This window comes from Eutrema salsugineum, unplaced genomic scaffold, assembly GCF_000478725.1.
Source record: "Eutrema salsugineum unplaced genomic scaffold, Eutsalg1_0 scaffold_12, whole genome shotgun sequence".
NCBI classification, from domain to species: Eukaryota; Viridiplantae; Streptophyta; class Magnoliopsida; order Brassicales; family Brassicaceae; genus Eutrema; species Eutrema salsugineum.
Window position 1 is genome coordinate 8,214,406 of NW_006256895.1, and position 13,633 is coordinate 8,228,038.

At 30.5% G+C, this 13,633-nt stretch overlaps 1 protein-coding gene and 1 pseudogene across 1 annotated transcript in view; both read left to right on the forward strand.

The window, feature by feature from the left end:
* Positions 1 to 530, forward strand: part of LOC112089174 — an 18,507-nt gene extending 17,977 nt beyond the window's left edge. The window contains exon 6 of the mRNA XM_024160150.1: positions 200 to 530. The gene's annotated coding sequence lies outside the window, so the exon portion shown is untranslated. The remainder of the gene's footprint in view (positions 1 to 199) is intronic.
* The window catches only part of LOC18025650, a 12,338-nt pseudogene extending 1,024 nt beyond the window's left edge, over positions 1 to 11,314 (forward strand).
* The last annotated feature ends 2,319 nt before the right edge of the window (positions 11,315 to 13,633 follow it).

The window sequence follows — 13,633 nt, forward strand, 5'->3', positions numbered from 1 at the left end:
GCTTATATTGCTCTATTTATTTATCTTTGATGTGTTGAATCTAGATCTACTCTGGTTAATTTGTGTCACGAAGTACGAACACTAATATGATTGATGCATATAGATAGGAGCATGAGAAAGTGAATTGATTAAAGAAAACATTAGATGAAGCACCAGCATACTTGTTTGTTCATCTCAGTTGCTTGGCTAATGATTGTAGAGTAGTTCGAACGAGGTGATCGACCTGTGCGGAGACATAGGGTTCGACTATATTATACTGCGGGTCATGCCTGGAAGAAAAGATGATCTTCATCGCTTGGTGGTTGAGGCAAACCACATAAATGTCTGTGTGACCAATGGTTTTTCATGCTTCGTTAGCATGATGTGGTTTTCCATATGTCGTTAGCATGATGTGGTTTTCCATGCTTCATATATATAGCCTATGAGAAGAGAGCTTTGACAGGAATCCACAATTAATTTGCGTGTTAATGACGCTTTAACTGGCCATGATTTTTGGCAAGATTTTAGCAATTGATCATTGACTGTTGACTCATTGAAGTCGTCAATTCAATTGGCAAGATTTTCGGGATTGACTGTTGACTGAATTAAGTCATCAATTCAATTCGAATCTGGACCAAAAATCATTATGTTTTGGATGAGAAATGTTAACCAAAACGTGGCTTAAAAAGAACATCCTTTGGTTTTCCTTCACACTTTTGATTAAAGACATAGTTGTGTCTATATATTTATATCACTCCAACTTTTTTCAAAGTTTCAATGTAGGATTTTTGATATGTCCTCACATATTAATGAGCTGTTGGGTTTCATTTCTGATGTAGAAGCGAAAGCTAGTAACGATAACTTGTTCTAAGAGTTTCCCGAGAAGCTCAAGAATAAGTGGGATATGTTTTGATGTATCACCGATAGATCAAAACTAGGGTTGAGTTTTGAAGAGTACTCTTATTGCAAAAGCTCAAAATAAGAGAAAACTCTTTTATAAATTCAATTCAAAGATGGCTGATCTCTTACAAATATCTAGAAACCTATTTATAATAATAGTTCAACGATTAGGTTAACATCTAACCTAATATAAAGAGGAAATATAACTTTTAAGAGAAAAAGAAAAACAATCGATAAGTAAAAAAACGCAAAAGAAATAGAAAACCGAATCATTGTCTAGCACAAAAACTTAATATGTGTAAGACAAGGTAATGATGCGCTGCATCAATTTCTTTTCACACTTAGCAATATTTAATGAGTTATTGGGCTGCATTAAAAATTGGTCCAACAACCATCAGTGGTATCAACCATCTTATGGTCATGGTCGATAGTTAGCGTAGTAAGAAGAAGCTAACGGTACTTGACGAAAATATCCATAACAGCGCTATAGGAAAAAAGTTTCTAGAGAAAGAAGATATCTAGAGAAGCAATAAAATAATCGCATGAGAAACAACTTATCGATAAAAGAGAAGCTTGGAATTATGAAGAATTTGAAGAGGAAAGAAGAGAATCTAAAGAAGAAAGTGGTAAGGAGAAAGGAAAGTAGATAGAAAGATTAGCGGAGAAAATCCAGATAACAAATCAAAAATCAAGTGATTTGCAAGGGAAAAAAGGAAAAAAAAAAAAGTTTGTTTGCCAGGATTTTAGTTAGATAAATGATAACTCCTTGAATTCTTTCAAATGGTCCAAATATCTTTCAAATGAATTAGAGGGCTAACAGTGAGGGTGAAAATTCAGTCTACTAAAAATAAGCCCAATAATTAAAAACCAGACAAAATCAAGAAAGTATATGAGCTGACAAGCCGAGCTGAAAGGTATCAAATGCTGAAAGGTTATTAATTGCAAATCTGTTAGTCAATCTCAGCCAGACCAAATACTCATTCAAACTAGTGAATTAAGGCATTTGATCTTGATGGTTGGAGCCTTGGAATTAAAACAATATATGGTTAATTAGATGAAATAAACGGTAAAATTAAACACAATCGTGGAGTATAAAATCAAAACAAGGACAAAGAGTAAAAAAACATTCGACGACCATTTCTTATTGCAACTAGCTTTGTACTAAAATACTTATTTTTATTTTTATAAAACTATTAAGTTTACTCCGCAAATTTTATGTTAAAACCATTCATGAATCATATTTGATCTTGTTGAACAACAATTTTTTTGATTATTGTTTGATAATCATTTTCCAATCTTCTACAATAAAAAAAACAACCAAAGTTCTCTGTTTATTTTTATTTATAAAGTTCTCTATTTATTTTTATTTATAGATTTTGATCGTCATAATTTCAGCTATAATACAAATATAATATGTGTATTTAGGTTTCAGATATGAAACCATATTTTAATCAATCAAGTATATGAAATTAAAAAAAAATATCTGTCCTCTAACATGGATAATCATCCTTTTTCGTAATTTTCTCAATATAGTTTATGAGAATATAATTGATAGTGATTCTACTTCCTTTAGTCTTTATGATAGCTTGTGATAATCATTGTTTATTCATTCAGAGCCTTATAATCGAAGCAAAAGTTGAAAAGTTTTGGCTTCTTTAATTTAATAGCCACGAACCAAAAATTATCTTTAAAAAGTAAGTTAGGTGATATTTATTTAAGAGGATTTGTCTCCCGAGCCAATCTGAAAGATGTCAAATAGGCTTTTTAAATTCATAATAATTAATCTTGTCGTTTATTTTATTTATGGTCGGATTAGTGACAATTTTGTGTATAATATTGCGAATCTTTGGCTGTGAGTATTTCACGTGGGATAAGTACTCCTTAATGGATAACCTTTGCTCCACAGTCCAAAGACTCCAAGCATTTAGAAAATAAATGGAAGAGTAACAATCAAGTGGATCCCTAGAAGTGGACCAAATCTTCACATATCCAAGCATCGTACAAATTGCCTACCCAACGAAGTCATTGTATGGTTCATTTTTATTTATGATAAAATAGATATTTTCTTAATCTTAAAATAATTGATAACTAAAATTTTTTATATTAATTGAAGGAAGTTTACTGGGGATCCTATATACTAAATGGGAATATAGATTAATGAAAATATTAAAAAATCGCTTATTTATTTTAATTTCGCTGACTAGATCGCTTCCCTGGAGCTCTTTATCCCGTTAATAATGACATTTATTCCACGTCAAATGTGATATGGCAAAGATGCTGAATTTGCAAAACATGATTTGTTAAGAAATGTGACTCAGTATATTTTTTTAATTTTTTCTGTTTAACAATTATAAATACTCGAAGAAATTAAAAACGGATAAACACGCGGATCTTTTATACCCGACCCGTCACATTTTATTTTCTTTATAAAACATCCAAAAGCTCAAACGAAAATACGGCCCATTCATTCACATTTTTGAAAATGTTTTTAAAACGTTTCGCCTAATAATCGTTTGGAAGAAAATATAATATTAGAGCATCTCCACCTTCATACTCATGAGGGATTGTTAAACATTATTTAATATTAAATTTGACATCTTTAAAAATTAAGAATCCCTTCTCTTTTTTGAAGTCCATCTCTCAAACTCTTTAGGAGTTGTTAAAGTGTTAAATGGGCTGATTTAATGGGCTGATTTTTTTAAAAAATTTCCTTCTGAAGCCCAAAACGAGGTGAACATATTTTTTGCCAAAAGCTTCTTCCAATTAAGTGCTGCCACGTGGTTATATATCCAAAAGGGAGAAGTTCTTCCACAAGAGTTTATCAACCCAGTATGTAAGCGTTTTATCCTTTTTCTGATTTTTTTTAAATGCTTAAAACCCTTATATTCCCACTATAACTTGGCGATGGAGATGGTATTACATATTTATTAGTTAGATTTTCCAATATTAATTTCATATTTAATCAGTTAGATTTCATTTCATTATATACCCGTCACATTTGGCAATTCAATCAGTCTGAAACTTTGAATGTCAAAGATTTCCAGAACTACACCTACTTCTATGCACAATATGAATATTCTGAATTTGAATTCCATTTCTTTTTTAAATTAATGAGTATCCCTCCAAATATCAATAATTAAGGTTTTCTTGTGCTCAATTGTTCTTCTTATATATTGAAGCCTTCCAAAATCCTAAAAAGATACCATTTTTTTTCTCAAAATGTCTATAGTACGCAGCCATTCAGCACTTATAGTTCTTTTTGTAAAATTATATTTATCCACTGAAATTCAGAAAGATAGGGATAAGATATTTTACCTATGAAAAGTGAAGAACAAACAGTCGGGTTTTATAATAGAAATGGTTTTGCTGGACGAAGAGGTATGTACTCCATTTTCTGTTATTTTCGCAATCTCTAGATTACATACTTATACTATTTTTGTTTTGTACAAGGAACTAGGATTCACGCCACAATTGATGAAGAGTTGATTGAAAAACATCAGGGTCTTCTTATTGAAGGGAAATCACTTTCGATTAATTGCTTCTGATTCAAAAAGTACTATGGTGTTTTTAGGACTACTCCATTACCATTCAATATCAGTTTCTGCAGGACCACTCGGGCGAAAGAGATTACTGATTTCCCTTCAAACATTTTTGAAAAATATTTAACTGATTTTAAGTCAATCAACGACGACAAGGTCAACAGAAACGTTCTCATCAGTATATTTCCTTTTAAATTTAGCAAATTAGTATTTTATTATGACTGATTGGGATTCTAGATCTGATGTAATATGTCATAATTAATTGGATATAGTAATATTTGGCTTAAATATTTTTAGTTGCTAAGTTGTTCACAACTTTGTTCTTTTGTAGTAATCGTTGATGCCTATGAGTTCTAAAGACATTGATAATATTTCCTATAGATCTTCTCTGACTCCGGAATCTAAGAAACATCTGAAGATTCTTGACCGTAACGATGAAAGAGATTAAGAAAGATCGGTGAATAACAAGCATCCTAGGAAGGAATTTCATTAAAAAAAAACTTTAAACCATTTTTCCATAATTTTCTTCAAGAATTTTTATTTCTAATTACATTCTTTCAATATACATTATTTGCAATCCTTTACTTATTATATTTATGTTCTTGAAATTTGTTTTAGAAAAAGTAATGTATACCGTGTTTACACCTAATTATTTCCTTCGTTCCATTATATATGTTCATCAGAGTTTGGTAAATATTCGATAAATTAATTCGAATGGACATAACATGTAAATCTTATTGTTAATTTTAAAAATTTTGAAAAAATTTGTCGGTCATTTATCAAATATATCAATATTTTCTCATGTGTGTGCTTGAATATTGTATATGAATATTCGGTTACAACTAGATAGCATAATTAATGGAGTACTTATATTGGGATTGTGTGTATTAACTTTTTTAAAAATAAAAGTATTTTATTTTAACCCGAAAGGGAATGTTGATTCTTAATTTAATTATATATATAGTCAACTGTATTTTGAATTTTAATTTGAATTTAAAAATTTACTGATAAAATGAAAGAAGATTTTATTTTAACCTGCAAGAGAATGTAGATTTTTAATTTAATTATATGTATATATAGTCAATCGTAATTTAAAAAAGAACGTAATCTTTGGAAAGCAATAATTGTAAATCTTTTTAAAATTGGAAAAAAAAAAATTCTTTGGGGAACATTTTTAAATTTCAAAAAAGTCATACAGATTTGCCTCAAAATTTTAGTCTCTCCAAAGTTCTGAAATGGCTTATGGAAATAATTCATCAAACAAGGAGAACTCAACCACTCTTGAAACGTTAGCACACTTTAATAATCCTTTTTTCTTCCAGATATACAAATAACATTTAAACTTTGTCATCTATAATCAGGTGGAAGACCAAGGAGTGAAAAAATTGGACAATCTTCTACTGAAATGCATAGTGATAATGGTATACGTCAATGCATTCAACTTGACAAAGATTCTCCACATATTCGAAAACGTAAATAATCTTTCTGATACTCTCTTTTTTCTATACACTTCAACCAATTCTCAAATGTCTACTCTTTCATCATTTGAAAAATTATTTTAATGATTGCGTAAATTAATTTTGTAGGTGGACAACATAAGATCTGTCAAAATTCACCACCATTACAAAAGTGTAATGTAGTATCAATCTGACTATTATTCCACATATATGACCACTCGAGATTCATTGGTATAATTATTTTAAACACATTAAAACCACTCTTTACCTTACATATTGAGCAGGTGGTAGATGTAGGCAATACCACTAGTCACCATCTATTGTTAACTCATCTACTATCACCCACACAAATTAGCAAAATACTGATACATTGTTCGATTTAACAAACCAAATAGGTAGAGATCGTAATGATTTTTGTTAATATGTATGTGTGATATCATATGAATATTCGTTCAGAGGTTGTTTTTTCAATTTGTGTTGTTTTAAATAACCTCCCTATGTCTGACGTCACAAATTCTCAAGATTTGTTCTCTAATATATAAATAAATTAGAATACGCGTTGAGCATTTAAAAATCATTCTACATTGTGCTACTCTAATATTTTCATCCTCAGTTACGAGATACTGAAGCAACTATTTCAACAGTTTCTTGTGGATGCGTATACCATCATCGAATCCAGTAGACTACGTTATATTTGGTTCAATCAGAAAAATACTCATTCTAATAACTATACAACTATAAAGAAGGCATCTGAAGCTGGTGACGAAAACCTTAGTTCAGAAGGACCAAGAATTTATATGCCGGCGACTTTTACCAATGGATCACGTTATATGAATCAACACTATCTGGATGTTATGGCCAAATGAAAATATTTTGGTTTTTCGAATTTGTTTATAACATTTACATGCAATCCAAAATGGCCTGAGATTACAAGGTATCTCTAGATATATAATCTCATAATAGAGGATAGACCAGACATTATATGCCGAGTTTTCATGATGAAGCTGGATAAGCTGATGACTGATCTAACAAAGAAAAAAGAAGCTATTTTTGGTCCAACAGCTGCCGGCATGTTTTATTGTTATATTAATCCATTGTTGAACTTCTGTCATTTATTTATATGTAACAGTATTCCTGACCGATTATACTTTTATCTAATTTCTTTCATCTATGTACATGATAGAGTTCCAGAAGAGGGATTTGTCACACGCCCATATTTTGTTATTCTTGAAAGATAAGAATAAATTACGAACTACTGATAACATTGACAAGTACATCAGCGCTGAGATTCCAGACAACACAAAAGATCTAGAACTTTATAATATTGTTGGATATTCTAACCTAGTTCTACTGAATGGTTGGTCCGTGTTAAATTGTTGAGAAAGTGGACTAAATATATACCACATCAAGGTGTAACATTACAATCGCTTCTGGCTGATGCGAAGGTACTAATAAAAATGTATTGTTACCTGTAACTAACTAAAGTATTTCTACTTTATTTTTAACATATATAAACTATACTCATTATTTCATTTGTAAAGGATGATACAATACACGTTCGAGTTAGAAGACAATTTCATGATTTATTCGAACCTCTGTTAACCGAAGGTTAATGGTTTGAGATTGAAGATTTTGTTGTGAAGAGTTTATTCACAAATAAAAGCAGGGGTTCTGAATGTTTTTTTAATTCAATTTATAATATCTACCTCCATAAAGAAAATTCAATATGTTCAAGGTTAGTTATTTAACGATTTTTTATACCATTTCAAATTTACAAGTCATTGACAATAATGATTTTTTTTTTATATATATATTTTTTTTGCAGTAAGAAGGACAACAATTAATAGTTTACGATGCTCCTTTTTCGTTTAGGTATTCAATATAATTCATGCATACAATTTTTGTGTTATGACTCTCTTTTCCAGATATCTTTGTAATTCAACTCTCAATTTTTAAATTGCAATGGAATATTCGTTTGCCCGGTTACCGATGGATAACCAGAAATGTGTCACGTATTTATCTTATGGTTGTTGCCCCCAAAATTTGTCAACTATATGGAAAATAATGCAAAACATTGGTTAATTACTACATTTTTTGCAGATTGTTGTGATCTTTATATCAATATTGCGATATATACACCAATATCAGCCTATCAAAAACATATATAATAACTTTCAATATACTTGACATTGGTCCATTTACATTATATCTTTACAAACGTTCAAGCCTGCACATTCGTAATTAATGTAACAGAATATACTCAAAGGTTACTCAGCTATTCTTTAATCAGTTAGATTTTATTTCAATATATACATGTCACATTTGACAATTTCATAAATCTGAAATTTTGAATGTTAAAGATTATCAGAATATTCTTTATTGAGGTATAAATATATTGATATACTGTTAACCTGACTAAATATATTTATTGGCTTAACACACATGAAAATAAATATCTCACAATATCTTAAATTTACTAAGGAAATGTTTGTATTTTTAATAATTAAAATATAACTGACATCTATAACATCTTTTTTTCCCTAATTAAAGTGCTTACAATGAAATTTAAATGACAATGCATTATCTAAATTAGCGGTTAAACAGGAAAAATGATACAGAAAAACATTTCGACTTCCACTTAATAGGATTATATTCGTTAATTAGACAATTTGGTTTTTAAAAACTTTCGGCATTACTTGGATCTCACTCTACAAGAAGTACATAGGCAGTACTCTCTATTGAATTTTGTAGAAAGTACTGACAATATACTTCTTATCAAGTGAGCACTGACAAGTAATACAATGAAAATATTTTGTTTCCATTCAGACCTGTAAAAACTAAAACAAATAAACTATTATTGATACTGATCTGATCCTAGAAAGACGCACAAAAAAATCAATTATATCAGAAGAGATAGTTTAGAAAAAAAAACATAATAACTACTTTCTCTTTTCTATTACAGGTCATAAACAAAATGAAGAAGATTATTTGATGTAAATATGTTTTTTGTCCATCTCTCAGAAAATCAGAACAGAAGAGGAGTTTATAGGCAGTTTTCTTAGAAAACAAATTTTTTTATTGTTGGTTACTTGGAAAATCTTCTATTCTGTTTCTTATTTTATAGAGTAAGTAAAGAGATTGTTCACTATCCATTGTTTCTAGTGTGTTTTTCATATTTTCTGAAAAGTCTTTTGTAATTAAAACCAATTAAGTTACATTTGACCTCATTCTCACTGCTTCACAAAGAAGATGCATTTTGTTGAAATTAATTAATCGTTATCTATAATATATTCAAATTTTTACTTCAATATACATGTTGTTAAATATCTAGAAACAAAATTAAATTAATGTACTTCCACCCATATATGTGATCTTCAACTTTATTCTCTTTATTCAAAGTAAATATTATATATATATAAGAATAACAACAATCAAGTATTCTTAACTTTAGGGAGGGGGGGGGGTTGGATTAAAGAATTCGACTGAATTTGAAGGAAATAATATTTCTATTAAATTCTTGTGTTATTCAATGAAGTATTCCATCAATTCTTTTAAATGTATGTGTTATTGGATCTAAGTATTTGTAGTCATTTTTTTGAAATGCTTTAAATTCTATTGTTATTGGATCCATGAGTATTTTAATTCTATTAAATATCTGTGTTATTCAATATTTGGTGGATTTAGTGGTAACGTCATTTACAAAGAATTGAATAGAAAATTGATTGTAAAATGTAAAGAAACAGTTATGTGCTTTTATGCTATGAATTGGAAGGAATTATGAATTGGTCGTAATATTCTCTTTTTTTCATCCAAAGGTAACAATCAAAACATTAGGGGCATTCTCATTCACAGATCTTTTCAACTGCAAAACGCTATTCTCCTATCCATTTCACCTGGTCGTACAAATTCTAATCAATATATAATATTATATATCGTAAAATCTCTAGTTATCTATACATATATCCTAAAATCTCTACAAAATGGTATTTGAATTTCAAATATTGTTCATCATAATTTCCAGTCAACCATATATCATAAAATCCCTACAGATTAGTATAACTTAAAAAAATTTAAAAACTCAAAACTTATCTGTTATGTAATTTCCCTTCTATATATATAACATTGCATCTCTCTCTCAAAGCAAAAAAAAAAAAAACAATACCACTAAGAAAAAAGGTATCATTTTTTGCATTCTTGAAAGGAGTAGTTCTTGTAGTCAATTACATTGTTTTGTATACTTTTACTTATAATAAATTGTTTTCCATTTTTCTCGACAGGTCTTCCATCTCTCAATTAATGTTGTTTCATATGTTCTATCATATACATATATATATATGTATATATATATATATTGAATTATTTTCACACTGTATGTTTATGTACGTTAATGTTCATGTAATTTTTTCTTAATTAGATGGAAACTGGAGAAGGTTCGCAACAAAAAAAAAAAAGGTAGATATTTCTCGTGGACATTCCAGGAAAGTCAATTGTTGAAACGTTTATTGGTGGATGGTATCAAACAGGGATGGCGCGACTCAATGGTTCTATAAGCAAATCAACGATTGAGACGAGGATACTGCCAGTTCTAATATAAAAAACAAAAACCTCGGCTGGCCGGAAAAAAGAATATCAAAGCTACGCAGAACTTCTCCGATGTAGCTCTGGTTTGGGTGGGATCCCATTTTAAAACAATTCACTGCTTCAGATATTTTAAGGTATTTTTTAAGGTATTTTTTAATCTCTTAAATATTATCATTAAAATTTCATAATTTTAAGGTGTGGGAAGAATATTTTAAGGTATTTTTTAATCTCTTAAATATTATCATTAAAATTTCATAATTTTTTTTTCACTAATGAATATGTCACAATGATTCAGGGACACCCAAATCATGAATACATGCGGAGTAACACTTTTGAAGACTTTGAAGATTTACAAATCATTTTTGAAAGTGCTATTGCAAAAGGAAACAACGTGTTTGGACTAGGTGGTGATTCAAATGCTGCAACTTTTGAAGTTGAAAATGATGTTCAAGAAAGAGAAGATGTTCATATGGAGAATGTTTGTGAAGCTAACGAAAGATCATATGAAACTCCTAAAGAAAAACTACCTTCTAGGAAGCGAGTCAAAACCCATGGTAATCCATCAGAGTCAATTAATCATGGTGATCGTTCTGAAAAGGTAATAACTGAAACGATTGGAGTTAGCACTAATCTCATAAATCTTATTCAACAAAGAGAAGAAAGGCATCAAAGAGAAGAAGAGGTACGAGAAACTGAAAAAAAAAAGAATAATGTTTGGGATGCTATTAAAGAAATTCCCAACTTGGAAGAGTATATCGGTATGATGCGGTAACTAAGATTCATAAGCTGAAGATGAAAGACGTATTTGTCTGCATGTCCATTGAAGAACGTTTGGGTTGGATTCTCCGTAACACCTAATCACCTAGAATACTAGTTTTTTAGGATTTTGACTATGCATTTGATAATAAATTTTAATAATTGTTTCAGTTTACTATTTTTATGTTTTTTTTTTCATCAAATATGTCATTTGAATTTTAAATTAATAAAACTTTCATTTTGAATAAATAATTTACTTTCTAATTGAATCTAGCTACTTTGTCAAATAGAATTTTACGAGTATGATCGTGGTCGTGTGGGTGTGTCGAGGGTTGTCAAGTTTTACCCTAATTAAAATCAATAGCCGCAAGTGCACAGCTGATCGATTGTAGTACTTAGAGATCGAATCCACAGGGAAGGAGGATCTTTTCCTGAAAAAGCCTTTGAAATAAGTTAAAGTAAGGAAGTCTAGAACAAAAACGGTTTTGTGAGGGTTTGGTAGTGTGTTTAAAATGTAAAAACGAAATCTTAAAAGAAAATACGAGAATTAAATGACCTAATAACTAAACTTAACGAAAATGAATAAAAATGAGAAAAACGGATATCCTAATTGCTTAAATGAAAATCTACTGAAAGGAAAGACAATATTGAATTAAAGCTTTAAAGAAAAACGGTGTAAATCAATGGGAAAGAAAGCGTTGGGGTTCAGGAAAGTTTTCTCAGGGGTACGAACGATTCAAAACATTGCTAGAGAGTAAATTGATAAGATCTTAGCTTAAACTTTTCGAACTGGAGTCACGGACGTATGAATACGCCACTGTCGTGATCATACACAACTATCTCTCTTAATCCTGACCAGTAGGTTTCCACTCGGGCCCTGGAAGAGAAGAGATTCATTATGTTTAAGACTCGTCCTAATTCACAAATCGCTCATAGGTAGGTTTCCACTCCTATGTTTGTTTTGCTCTCCCAAACTAGATCTGATACCTGATGAACACTTTCGTGTCACCAAGCATCTGGATCAGATTGTAGTTCATGACGCTACTCTCATGCAGTAAAAACGAATTCAGAAGAAAAATTTCTAAGATTCGGCTCAAAAGCTCATGGAATCCTCATCGAACATATAAATCCCCATCGAAAATCCCTTAATCCCAACAATAAAACTAATCAGACATAATGAACGAAATCAAAGACATAGTATTAAGAAGTAGAATAGAAACCGAAATTGAAAAAGAAAGAACAAGGGTTCAAGAGAACAAATCTCTCTCTCCCTAAAAGCTAAAGCAAAAAAAGTATTCTAAAACAATAAGAAAGATAGAATATGATCGATTAGGGTTCCTAAGACATATATTTATAGTGCTCAAGACCTCTTTGGACGTCACTTAAGGTTTCTCCAAATGAGGGAATCATTGTGGGCTTCAGAAATGGGCTTTTTGGGCTCGGAGGTTGATGGCCGCGGTCGGGAGTGCTCTGACCGCGGGGAATGGGTGGTTTGCCGCGGTCGGGATGCTCCTGACCGCGGGAAATTGGTTGTTGGCCGCGGGTGGAAGTGCTTGCCGGCTGGTTTACGGGACATCTTGCTCTTCGCGTATCTTTTGATTGAACCGTTTGATTGCCAAGCTGTAAAGTGCACTAGAAAGCTGATACTTCCATCTTTAAGGTCTCCAAATTTGAGCTGGATCAGACGGTGACAAGGCCTTCAATCAGGTGTGAACTTCTGACGGTTTGACTCTGAGCTGAAATCTGGTTTTCTATCCATTTTGTTAAGCTTTTCCCTAAGTTACCTGAAAAGAGTCTTGGAACTACAAATACTAGAAAAACATAATAAAAGTACTTAAAAACAATTAAAAACATAGAAAAAGTATTTCAAAACGATCCATAAAAGTGGTCAAAATACGGTGTTATCAGAGTATCAGAACAAAATATTATTAATCGATCACTTCTTCCACTATAAAGTCAAGGTAACTTCATCATACGTTAGAGAAAAACAATTAAGGTCACTCCTTACCAGTAATCCCATTTTTCGTAAATCACAAATCATTGTTCATTAAAAAATACACATATCATTCATTTTATGTAAAATGTTAATTGCCTACACATGCGTGAGGGATATGTATAACAACATGAACCCATCAGAACCGAAAAAACAAACTTTCAATAGACTTAACACCGCTCCATTTATATTCAATTTTTAGAAAAATATTCATGTGTGGGCTAGTATCCTAGTTAGGTTTTATTGAGTTCAGTGAAGATTGAATTTTAAATGATGTTAGAATTTGTAGAATCTTTTTTTTTTTTATGAGTTGTAGCATTACATTGTTATTGGTTTATAGATTCTAATATTGTTTTATACAACCCCTTGTTATAGGTTTAATAACTTTTAAATTCTATTCAAAATTTATTGTTAATCAAAACTTTTAG